The sequence below is a fragment of the Salvia miltiorrhiza genome, chromosome 2 (genome assembly GCF_028751815.1).
Source record: "Salvia miltiorrhiza cultivar Shanhuang (shh) chromosome 2, IMPLAD_Smil_shh, whole genome shotgun sequence".
In the NCBI taxonomy this organism is placed as follows: domain Eukaryota; kingdom Viridiplantae; phylum Streptophyta; class Magnoliopsida; order Lamiales; family Lamiaceae; genus Salvia; species Salvia miltiorrhiza.
The window spans coordinates 32208072-32218788 of record NC_080388.1 but is presented as its reverse complement, the minus strand read 5'-3'; the positions used below and the strand labels follow the sequence as shown (position 1 = coordinate 32218788).

Genomic DNA, 10717 nt, shown 5'->3' with positions numbered 1-10717 from the left:
TGCTATTGCCTGATCTGGCTCAGCATCACTTATCCTCGTCCTCGAAATGGTTAGCCTTCTCCATGGGTGGCTGAAGGGAGAGAATCCATGGTCTGATAGTTGCTCTCGTCCCGTAATATATGTATCCTACCAATTATTCTCGTGAATCGTCTTTCTACGGATCATCATTCTCGCTATACCGTCCTAGTTACCTAAACATCCCTAACTCATGTCGGGTATGGTAGAAAATCAGATATGAATAAAAATGCCTGAACCTTATAAAAGCGAGTTCAAGTAGAGGAAGGATTCCATAACAACCGGTGTTGTCTCAAGAATAGATGAAAAAGTCACAATCAGTGTAAAATCAGATGCTGGAATAGAAACTAGAACATAAATTGGGATATAATATAATGAAAGCAAATCAATACTGGAAAAAGGGACAATCGACCAAACGAAAAATGAATTAATCTCCAGCATCAAAGAAAAGATCTCCAACACAAACGGCTCAGGCTCGAAACAATGGGATCTGGCAAAAATCAACTCGAGTACAAACGGCTCGGGCTCTAGCATGGGCTCAAATGGGCGCAGTAAAGATTAAAATATGATCATAATAGGGTAAAGGCTCAGTGAGTCCACGCTCATAAACTAATCTAGCGACAATAAACGCGGTCCCGGGAAAAATACCTCTATTATAAAGTACTAGTGTGCAAGAGTATCTACGCATCCCCTAAGGTCTCTATAGTGCGTTAACCTTATCAGTGTCTTGTCAACAAGCTTCGATATTAGAATAGCTCTCTATTTCTGCTACTCCAGCGGTAGTAGTGGCAACAAGTGTAGAGCACCCTTGACGTTGTCAACTCCGAACTGCAAAGCCTCAAGTCAACGTCTGTGATAGAATCCTAGAAACTCCCCTAAGTTATCCCTATAACTCTAATGAAATGTCTAAATTCTCTTCGTACTATCTCAATTGTCGGGCTCTCTCTCCTACAAGGAAGAAATAGCAATTGTTATGAACTAAGGTACCGAAACTTACTTAGTATATCTCACATCGACAACATGCTCATTCTTGTTGGTACCCTATTGGGGCATCGGTCACTGATATTCCTTCATATAGAAATATCACTTGCGCATAACATGATCCATCGTCTCGGTCATATCCGCCCATCGGAACAATACATAACTTATTAGTAATGCATGCTCACTCTCATATAAAAGCAATAAAGAACAACAATAACCTCTTACCTCGATAAGCCGGAGGAGATGGAGGTGCTGGGGTTCTGGGTTCAAACTCACTCTCAAACTTAGCTTTCAAACTAGCCTAAGAATTCAAGTTAGACTAGACTCAATCCAAGAATAGATGAAATCAAGGATTTCGACTCGATCAAGAAATAGACTCAGAGCAGATGACCTGTTCTGATACCACTCTGTCGCAGCCCGACGTCTAGCCAGTGATAGCGTAGACCGGGTATCGATACGACTAAATAAAATAATGAAGTAAACAAGGAAGAACTAAATCAAACAACAAGCGAAAGCTCACAACAAAACATGCAAAGATGAACAATAATAACATCATCTCAAAGACACAAATATTATCGGCTTCATAAGTTCAAAAGTACAGGGATTCTCGACAAAGTTTACAAAGCGGACATAGTTAAAAATTTACAAAGGTTTATAATTTACAGAGTCTCGCAGCAAAACGTGATCAAACTATATGTATGAAGACATATAGTCGAGAGTGTATTTCCTGACTAAGATCAAAATATAAACATCCAACCTCAAAAGGCTACCGTATGAAGTAGAAATACGGTAAAAGAAATAACGTCGTCCAAAATAAGTCCCCGCCAGCACCAGACCGATCTTCCTCCTCCTCGCTTATCCTACACATTTAGAAATACATGCAGAGCTGAGTACAAAGTACTCAGTGGACATATGCCGAAAAACAAATGAAAGCTTGCTCTTAGAGCTATAAATTGAACTTGCCACAATATAAGCATCACATAGGGATTTTAGTATAAACGAACATGTGCAAGCAATTTCGCAAACCATAACATCACAATAAAGTAACTGCGCAGTTTAAACATTCATCATGCATGTACCATATCTACCATTCATCATCAAAGGTACTGAGAAGTAGGCCTCCCTCTCAAGTACCGTGGCCGGCCGACCCGATAGACGGCTCACAGTCACCTCTGTGCACAAAATCCCGTTTGTGGCAGGACCGAATTCGTCTCATCAGTAGAGGGTAACACACAAGTCATTATCAACAAAACTCGGCAAGTCAATTAGTTTCAAGCATAACATTAACTCAAATCATAATCATAAATATCATATCATTTAAGAAAGTTCGTATAATATGTATACTCAAAATAATGCCCACCTGGCAAACTTAGCTTACTCTCGTAGTATTTGGGCGATCTTACTTCCATCATCTGTTCGTATCTTCAATGTCACAACGTCAGAGTGGTTCATGAGATAAGATAAATAAAACTAGTCAGGAACTCCCTTACTATGTATATCATTCCTATCTCAATGTTATCCCATCACTCATCTTCTATATACTTCAACTATCTCAATCTCCTCAGTATATACATATATCCTAAGAAATCACAAATCCAACTCTCGACTTGTCACTCAAGTAGGGCTAGACTAGTAATAATCAAGCACATAGACATACATAGACACATAAGGCACATAGAAACACATACATAAGTTATCACTAGGGGTGGGAAGATAGGGTTCGGGTATAGGGTACCCGATTACCCGACCCGAAAAAATCGGGTATCGAGTACCCTATACCCGAAAAATTAGGGGTCGGGGTCGGGTTCGGGTACTTAGGGTGTTAAAAATTCGGGTATCGGGTATACCCGAAATTCACGATTTTTTAATTAATAAATTTTAAATTATTTAATTAAATTTAATTTAAAAATCTGTAAAATTTTGAATTAAAATTCAATTTTAATTTAAAATTTTAGACTTGGGAGTTGAGATTTGTGCTTGTTGATTTTTGATTTGATGTTATATATTATTTGTTAGTGTTAATTGCCGCTAAATTCAAAAGCTTTTTGAGATTTCGCGATATTCTCACCAACTTCAAAATCAGCGTATAAATACACGAATTGAGAAATCGTTCTTAATGTTCCCAAAATTATTAATTTCGGCGAGATGAGGTGGCAATCACTGATTATGTGTCAAATACATGGCAATTAGGTATTACTACATGTCAATTTTTCATTTTTTTTAATAATCTCATTTTAATAAAATCTAATAATTTATTAATAAATTAATTAAAAAAAAAAAAAAAACTTACCTCCATCCCCAAACCTACCCCCATCCCCAAGCCCCCCCGACCACCTACCCCCATCTCCCCTCTCTCATCCCTTTCCCTGATCTGCCGGAACAAGGCGACAAACGTGACCATCGCGCCGCCGTCGTTCGTCTGGCCAGGCAAACGCAGCTAGCGCGAAAGCTCAGGCAATTCCTTGAATTTGCCCCAAATTTGCCCCTTTTTGAAATCTCGTAGATTGATCCCGGAAATTGAGGAGTCATCTTGCTCAGCGGCGAAATCTCGTGAATTTCTTCGTCTGGGGTTTGGGGGAAGAGGTGGCGGAGGAGGAGGGCGGCAGAGCGGGCGTTATGGGTGCGGAGAGTGTGGTTTCTTCGTCTGGGGTTTGGGGGGAGAGGTGGCGGAGGAGGAGGGCGGCATAGCGGGTGTTGTGGAAGAGCGTGGTGGCGGCAGGAGGAGGAGGAGATGGGGAGGGTGAGGTGGCGCTTGGAGGTGGTGGGTGGTGGGAGGGAATTGCGGTGGTCTTGGAGGTGGAGGAGGGCGGAGAGGTGGTGGCGCGATTTCGGAAACCGCAATTTGGGAGAATAGAAAGGAAGAGAAGAGGAGAGAGAAAGGAAGAAGGTGTCTGCAAGAGAGAGAGATTTGAAGGAAGAGAGGCCGCAATTTGGTGAGGCGATTTGAAGGAAGGGAGGCCACGATTTGCGGAGCGGCGGTGAAAGGCGAGAGAGAGATGGACCGGCGGCGGTTGTAGGTGAGTGTGTGCTGTTGTTGACAGTTGAGAACAGGCGGAAATGGGCGGTGGTGGTGGTCTGGTGGCTGGAAGTCCAGAGCTCGGCGATGGTGGTGGCTGGAAGTCCAGAACTCGGTGGCGGCGGTGGTGTGCGAGAGAGAGAGATTTCTGCAATTTTTTTTTTCTTTTTTTTAATGTTGATGGAAATCAAAACGACGTCGTTTCCTTACGCCGCCGACTATGCCACGCTGTAATTACGATAGTCCATGTCAATTTCAAATTGGGGGAATTTTTTAATTTTGGGAACATTAAGAACGAATTCTCAATTGGTGTATTTATACGTCGATTTTGAAGTTGGTGAGAATATCGCGAAATCTCAAAAAACTTTTGAATTTAACGGCAATTAACCCTATTTGTTAATACATGGAATTAAAAACATATGCAATTATATAGGGAAAGACTGAAAATAAAGGCTACATTTTTTATTTTTTTATAAAAAAATAGGGTATTTCGGGTATTAGGGTACCCGATTAAGCCAAATCGGGTAATTCGGGTACCCGAAATACCCGATTTTCACTGTTTGACTGGAAAGATTCAATTTTGACCGGGTAATTTAGGGTACCGAATACCCGACTCGGGTATTAGGGTACCCGATTTTTTTTCGGGTTCGGGTTCGGGTATAGGATTTTGGTCTTATTCGGGATCGGGTACCTAATTTTTTCGGGTAGGGTACCCGATCCCGACCCGATTCACAGGCCTAGTTATCACATACAACCGTCATTATGCACTATCTCAAACTAAAATCTTAATCCGTTTCACCTCGGACATCTCCTGGGTTCGTGACTCATATCAATGAAAACCTCTTTGAGTCTAGTTTCATTTAAAAAAAAGTAGATTGAAAAACTCCAAGTGGTTGAAGAGATATGGCCGGTCTCCTACAGTCTACCATATCTGACAGTTTTGTGCAACTGAAAGTTTGGATTTTTGAAAAATAGTAAACATTGTCGAAAATGCTTGAAATTTTGTGAGTAGCTATCTAACACAATAACCTCTTTACCATAAAAATTTGGAAATCAAAACGTTAGGGGAAGCTACTGAAAAAGGTGACTCTATTGGCTGCTCTTCGATATTTTCGGTAGAATATTGCAGTTGGGGTTTTATATTTTAGAAAAATAGTAAACGAGGTCCAAATGACTTGAAATTTTACCGGGGTGTTCGAGATTCTCATATATACTTGCTATAAAATTTTCAAGACTTTTGAGTATTATAAACTCGTTAAAAACAGTAGGTCAGTGGCCTTTAAAAAGGTCTCAAAATAACTCCAAACTTGACCATAAAAGCAATTATACCTAAACTTCGGATTTCTTCGATGAAAATTTCTCAAAAATTCAAATTAAGCTCACATAATTCACAATAATATAAATACATGATCATATAACTCAAGAAAATTCAAACTCGGCTTCCCCTTCTTTAGCTCCCATTCGTCAAGACATAGGTTTTTAGGGGATGATTCATTTCGTCTCATATCGCATATATAAGCTCAACTTATCATCAATTAGCCACATATAGACATGCTTGACTCATAACTCATCTTATATACAAGATCTCATGTATGCACGCAAACTAAACTCGAGAAATTTTCATAACTCATTATAAATAAATAATTTAATCATGCTTTCTCCTTGCTAGTAGTCTAACTAACACATAAACACCATCAATTCAAGTATTTATCTCATTAATCAAAAGTTCCCAATTATTAGTAAACTAAACTTAACCAATTTTAGTTATTCTTAACAATTAACCAAATTGATCCCTAATTATCATTTCTATCATGCTTAATAACAATTAAACTTAGCCAATTTGCATAATTAACACATAAATCAAAAGGCCTTAATTTATATCAAACTAAACTTTTTGAAATTTTACAAACATGCATAAATCATTAATCCAATATTTGATTAATCAAATTGAATCATCTAATTGCATTATTAACCAATCAATTAATCAATTAAACCATAGAATAAGTTTTACCCAAATCACATCAAACTAACTCTCACCGAAATTTGCAAATCACTTACAATCTTCAATCTCACTCATAATTCATCATATTAGACATCTCAATAGCATATATAAATCATCAATTTACATAATGAAGCTCATAACCAAATATCCCTAATTTCCAACAAACTAACTCACATCAAGTTCCATCCATCCATCTCAATCATCAATCCAATCCATCTAATATCATAATAATACCCTCAATAGCAGTTATCATCCATCAATTTAACAATTAACCCCTAGAATCAAAATATCCAAATTTTAGGTAAACTAAACTAACTCAAAATCCATAGTTCTTTCTAACACCTTTCTATACACATAGAAATCATCTCAAAACACCTCAATAAGCATAGATCTCATGCCAAATTAAGAAAAGAATAAGAAAATTTTTTGAAGGGGATAACTCCTAAATTTTTGAAAATCTAAGAAAGAGAAGAGGGGGTGTTTTCTTGCTTCAAGCATACATATATAACACCATAGAGTCTAGATCTATGAGATGTAAACACTTACTCAAAGATTTTGAGAGAAATGACAATTTCTTCTCTCTAACTTCAAGCTTGAAACTCCATCAACCTAGCTCTTGATTCAAAGGAAAAGAAGTTTTTGATTTGATTTAGTGAAGATCTATGGTGGAAATGTGATCTTGGAAGCTTGAACATTGCTCAACAATGGTGGAAGTGAGAGAAAGAAGTGAGGGAGAAGAGAGAGTGAGAGAGGGGCGGAGGAAATGGGAGAGAAAAATTATTTTGTTTAGTGTAGTATGCTTGCTCACTAAGTTAGTAATTAGATAAATGTTTAATTAAATGCCACTTGCCCACTTGGCCACATGTTTAAATAAAACACATGCTAAATTCATTAAAATAATGTATGTGTGAGTGTAGGAATGTGTAGTAAAATTAAATCATGTAATATCACTCACTGATTAAAATAAAAACTATTCTTATGCACTCATGTGGCCAAAATAAAATAACACTAATAATTAGTGCACACACATAATTCACTTCACATTTATCTCAAAAAAATAATCCCGAGAAATTTCATTAAAAAAAATTATATCTTCACTAGTGATATTATTATTCACCGTTTAAAATAAATCTCGTTCGTAAAAGATTTCAAAGTAAATCTCACATGCTATAATTCTCAAGAACATCATAATCACTCAGTCATACAAGCGCACGTAACAAATAAGTCACATAACAGTCAAACAATTAATCTCACACAAATCACACAAATGTCACAAAAAAAAAATAGTCAAGATCTCACGTCAATTTACTCATCTCCCAAATCCGACTATATCTCTATAGTAAGTCTCACTCACTCACCTCGGCTCTATATCTAGCCAGGTATCCTCTTAACTTAACACTATAAATCATCTCAAAAATAATTAAGCTTCCTTTATCGGAAACATAAACTACATCATCTCCTCAATTTAATCAGCATTTCTATCAAAAATTCATTCTATTAAAGATTCACCCACTAGTTCTATCATCAACTTCTAAAATATCCACATCTCAATCTCATTTTTAAAAAACATTCTCATCCCTAATAAGCTAATGCTAGAATCTCGATACTCTAATAGCGAATCCTTAAAATAAATAATAAGGAAAACTGCGGGGTGTTACAGTATAGCAGTGCTAGTCCTCACGATCCACAAAGCCTACAAGGAATCTATAATCTTAATAAGTCTCCTGAATCTAATTTTAAGTCATAGTGAAGTGCTTATCATCCTATGATTCACTTAGTCGGATTTTCAAAATTTAATAAATAATAATTGAAAACTAACTCGTGAGCTAAGGACACCAACAATATCTTTACTCAATTTTCTTAATAATTGGATTAATAATAAAGTCAATTTAATCATAAATGATTTTATGCCAAAATTTTGATGCAAATTTCCCTTGTTCTTGAAACGTATAATAAATAAATATATAACATATGCACATAATAAGAAAAATACTATTATGCAATTTTTTTTCTAACAATAATTAATTAAACTCAAATTAAAGAGTCAAATTAATAAATCAATTAAAGAAGTCTAACAATTAAGTGGAAGCCCATGTTTTTGTTTTAAAAATTCGCAGCCCAAAATAAAATATGAGCAGCCCAAGTTAAAATATAAACACATCCCAATTAAAATAAAATGCAGCCCAAAATACCCAAAGGTCCAAGCCCTAACCCCTTATCACTCCCTCTCACTCACACCTGCGTCTCCCCCACCCCTTTTGTCCCTCTCCTCCTCACACACACTAGTCACCAGGAACACACCCTCGCCCCTCACCTCTTGTCTCCTCCGGCGAAGAACCGCCGGTCAGTCATCTCCCTCGCCCCCATTTCTCTCGACTCCACAGTCGACGGTAGCAGCGGCGAAGAGCCGGCCACCGCCGCCTCTCGTCTTATCTCCCCCGACTTCCCTCTCTTCTCAGCCCTAAATCCCCAACACCGAATCCCTTTTCTCCGATTCCGGCGAGCAGCAGCAGCAGCAGCTAGTGAAGCCAGCCACCGCCGCACGCCTCAAAGCCTCCCTTTCCTTTGCTCCGGATGAAACGACGACCGAGCCGCCGCCGCCGCCGCCGAGCACTAGATCTAGACACCTCCCTTGTATTTCTCTTCAATCCCCGACGACTATAGCCGCCTCCCCGACTCTCTTTCTCCGACTGAAAATAGGGCACACCTACACACCACCGGCCAGCTACCACCGCTCGGCTTTCGAACGGAGGCGCCGTCTGAGCCCTAGCCCCGAGACCACCGATTCCCACTCTTCTTTGCTCCGACTACCGGCGACAGCAGCGAGGAGCCGCCACCACCGCGCGGCCCGTTTTCTGCCCCTCGACTTCAAACAGTCAGCAACAACACTCAACATTCAACAACCAAAACCAAGACTCAAGTTTGAATTTTTACAGCTGCAATCTACTTTTATTCCTCTTGTTCAGTCAATACAACATGTAAAATTTGATTTCTTTGTTTTTCTTGTATGACTGGGTGAGTTGATTTGCAAAGTCCTAATGGTGTTTGAATCATGATTAGTCAATGGAAGAGATTGAAAGAGGGGTTTAAAGGTAAAACCTTGATTTAATGATTTCTGCAAGAAGATGCAGCTGATTGTATGTTATGTGATTATGCTTGTTCTTAATTTGGGGGTTTACATTTATTTGTAGTTAAATATTCTGAAATTGGTGCGTTTATGGGTTTGTTTTATGCTTTGTATGAGATTTTGATTTAAAAGATGGAAAAGTGATATTTTGGAGATTTTGGTTTAGAATTGGGTACTTAGGTACAAACTGGTGTCCAAAGCTCAAAAGCCCGCGCTAGAGCGGAAAAGTTCGCGCCAGAGCAGAACGAAAATGCCAGCCAGAGCTGACCATCTACAGAGCTGAACTTCACTATCATAACAAACTTGTCAGAGCAGAGCTAAGACTCGACAGAGCTAAGGTTCCAAATCTGAACATTCCAGAGCCGATACAGAGCTAAGGTTCCAGATTTGAACATTCCAGAGCCGATCTTATCCAGAGCGTACAATTTTTCAGAGCTGACTTTACGCGTCAGAGTCAACTTATTTCTACAGAGTTAACATATTTCACCAGAATCAACATATCTTTCCAGAGCGTACTTCCAGCTCTGACTTGACGCGCCAGAGTTAACACAATTTCAGAGCAGGCGATTTTTCGCCAGAGCCGCCAATACTTGCAGAGCACGTTTCCAGTCGGACTTTCCTTCCCTGTTACGATTCTATTTCCTTAAGCCAAGTTTGTTGGGCCGATTTTGATGGTAATTAGGGTTGGAATGAAGTCTATAAATAGGGTCTTAATATTCATTGTAATAATCACTCATTTGCCCTAATCTTTCGTTCCACCTTGAAGAATCATCCTTCCGCAAGGCAACAAAGACTTACGGGTGTTAAAAGTCTGGGTGTATTCGTTCAAGACTTTTAAAAGTCTGCAGAAATTTGGGTGTATTCGTTCAAGACTTTTAAAAGTTCATATAAATCTAGGTGTATTCGTTCAAGACTTTTTAAAATCCATACAAATCTAGGTGTATTTATTATTCCATTGACTTAAAATCCGGAATGACTTTCATGGATTTCATCCAAAAAATACACACGTTGAAATCCGGCCAAGAACCACGAGAATTGAAATCCATGAAGTTTTAAGCGAGCGCTGAGTCCCAGCGCCCGCGGCCAAGAAGCCAGCGAGCGCTGACAAGAGATACAGAATTCGTTCATCTACCCTCTAAAGTCCCTTCTCACCCTTTTTTTTTAGAATTCTCGCCTCTCTCTCTCACTTTCTACTGACACTCATATTTCTCTCTCACACGGTTCGGCTCTTTCTCCCTCCATCTCTGACTCCGGCGAAGTCCAACGTCGTCGCCGCCGCTTGGGCCGACGAGCGCCGCTGGAGCTGCTGCTGCTCGCCCGGAGTAGAGATCGCCGCCGACTACCGCTACTGCTTCGCTGGAGTCGCGGCCTGGAGCTGCCTGAGATCGACGGCTTGTTCAGGCAAATTCAAATCTGGAGGTGGAGTCCGTAAGTTCTGATGGTTCCCAGAGAATCTCTCAGATGATAAAGCAGCTTCCTGCTTTTCCACACACTTTTCCAATTGATGTTGGACTTCACTAACTTCAGTTGGGCCTCTCTCTACAGATGGATCAATCACAGCAACTTTACCATCCCA

General features: G+C 39.3%; 1 long non-coding RNA gene across 1 annotated transcript; it reads left to right on the top strand.

The window, feature by feature from the left end:
• The first annotated feature begins 8210 nt into the window (after positions 1-8210).
• Positions 8211-10064, top strand: LOC131013375 (uncharacterized). The gene is made up of 2 exons (XR_009097663.1): positions 8211-9106; positions 9308-10064. It is a non-coding gene; the product is annotated as an uncharacterized LOC131013375 (long non-coding RNA).
• Positions 10065-10717: the final 653 nt, after the last annotated feature.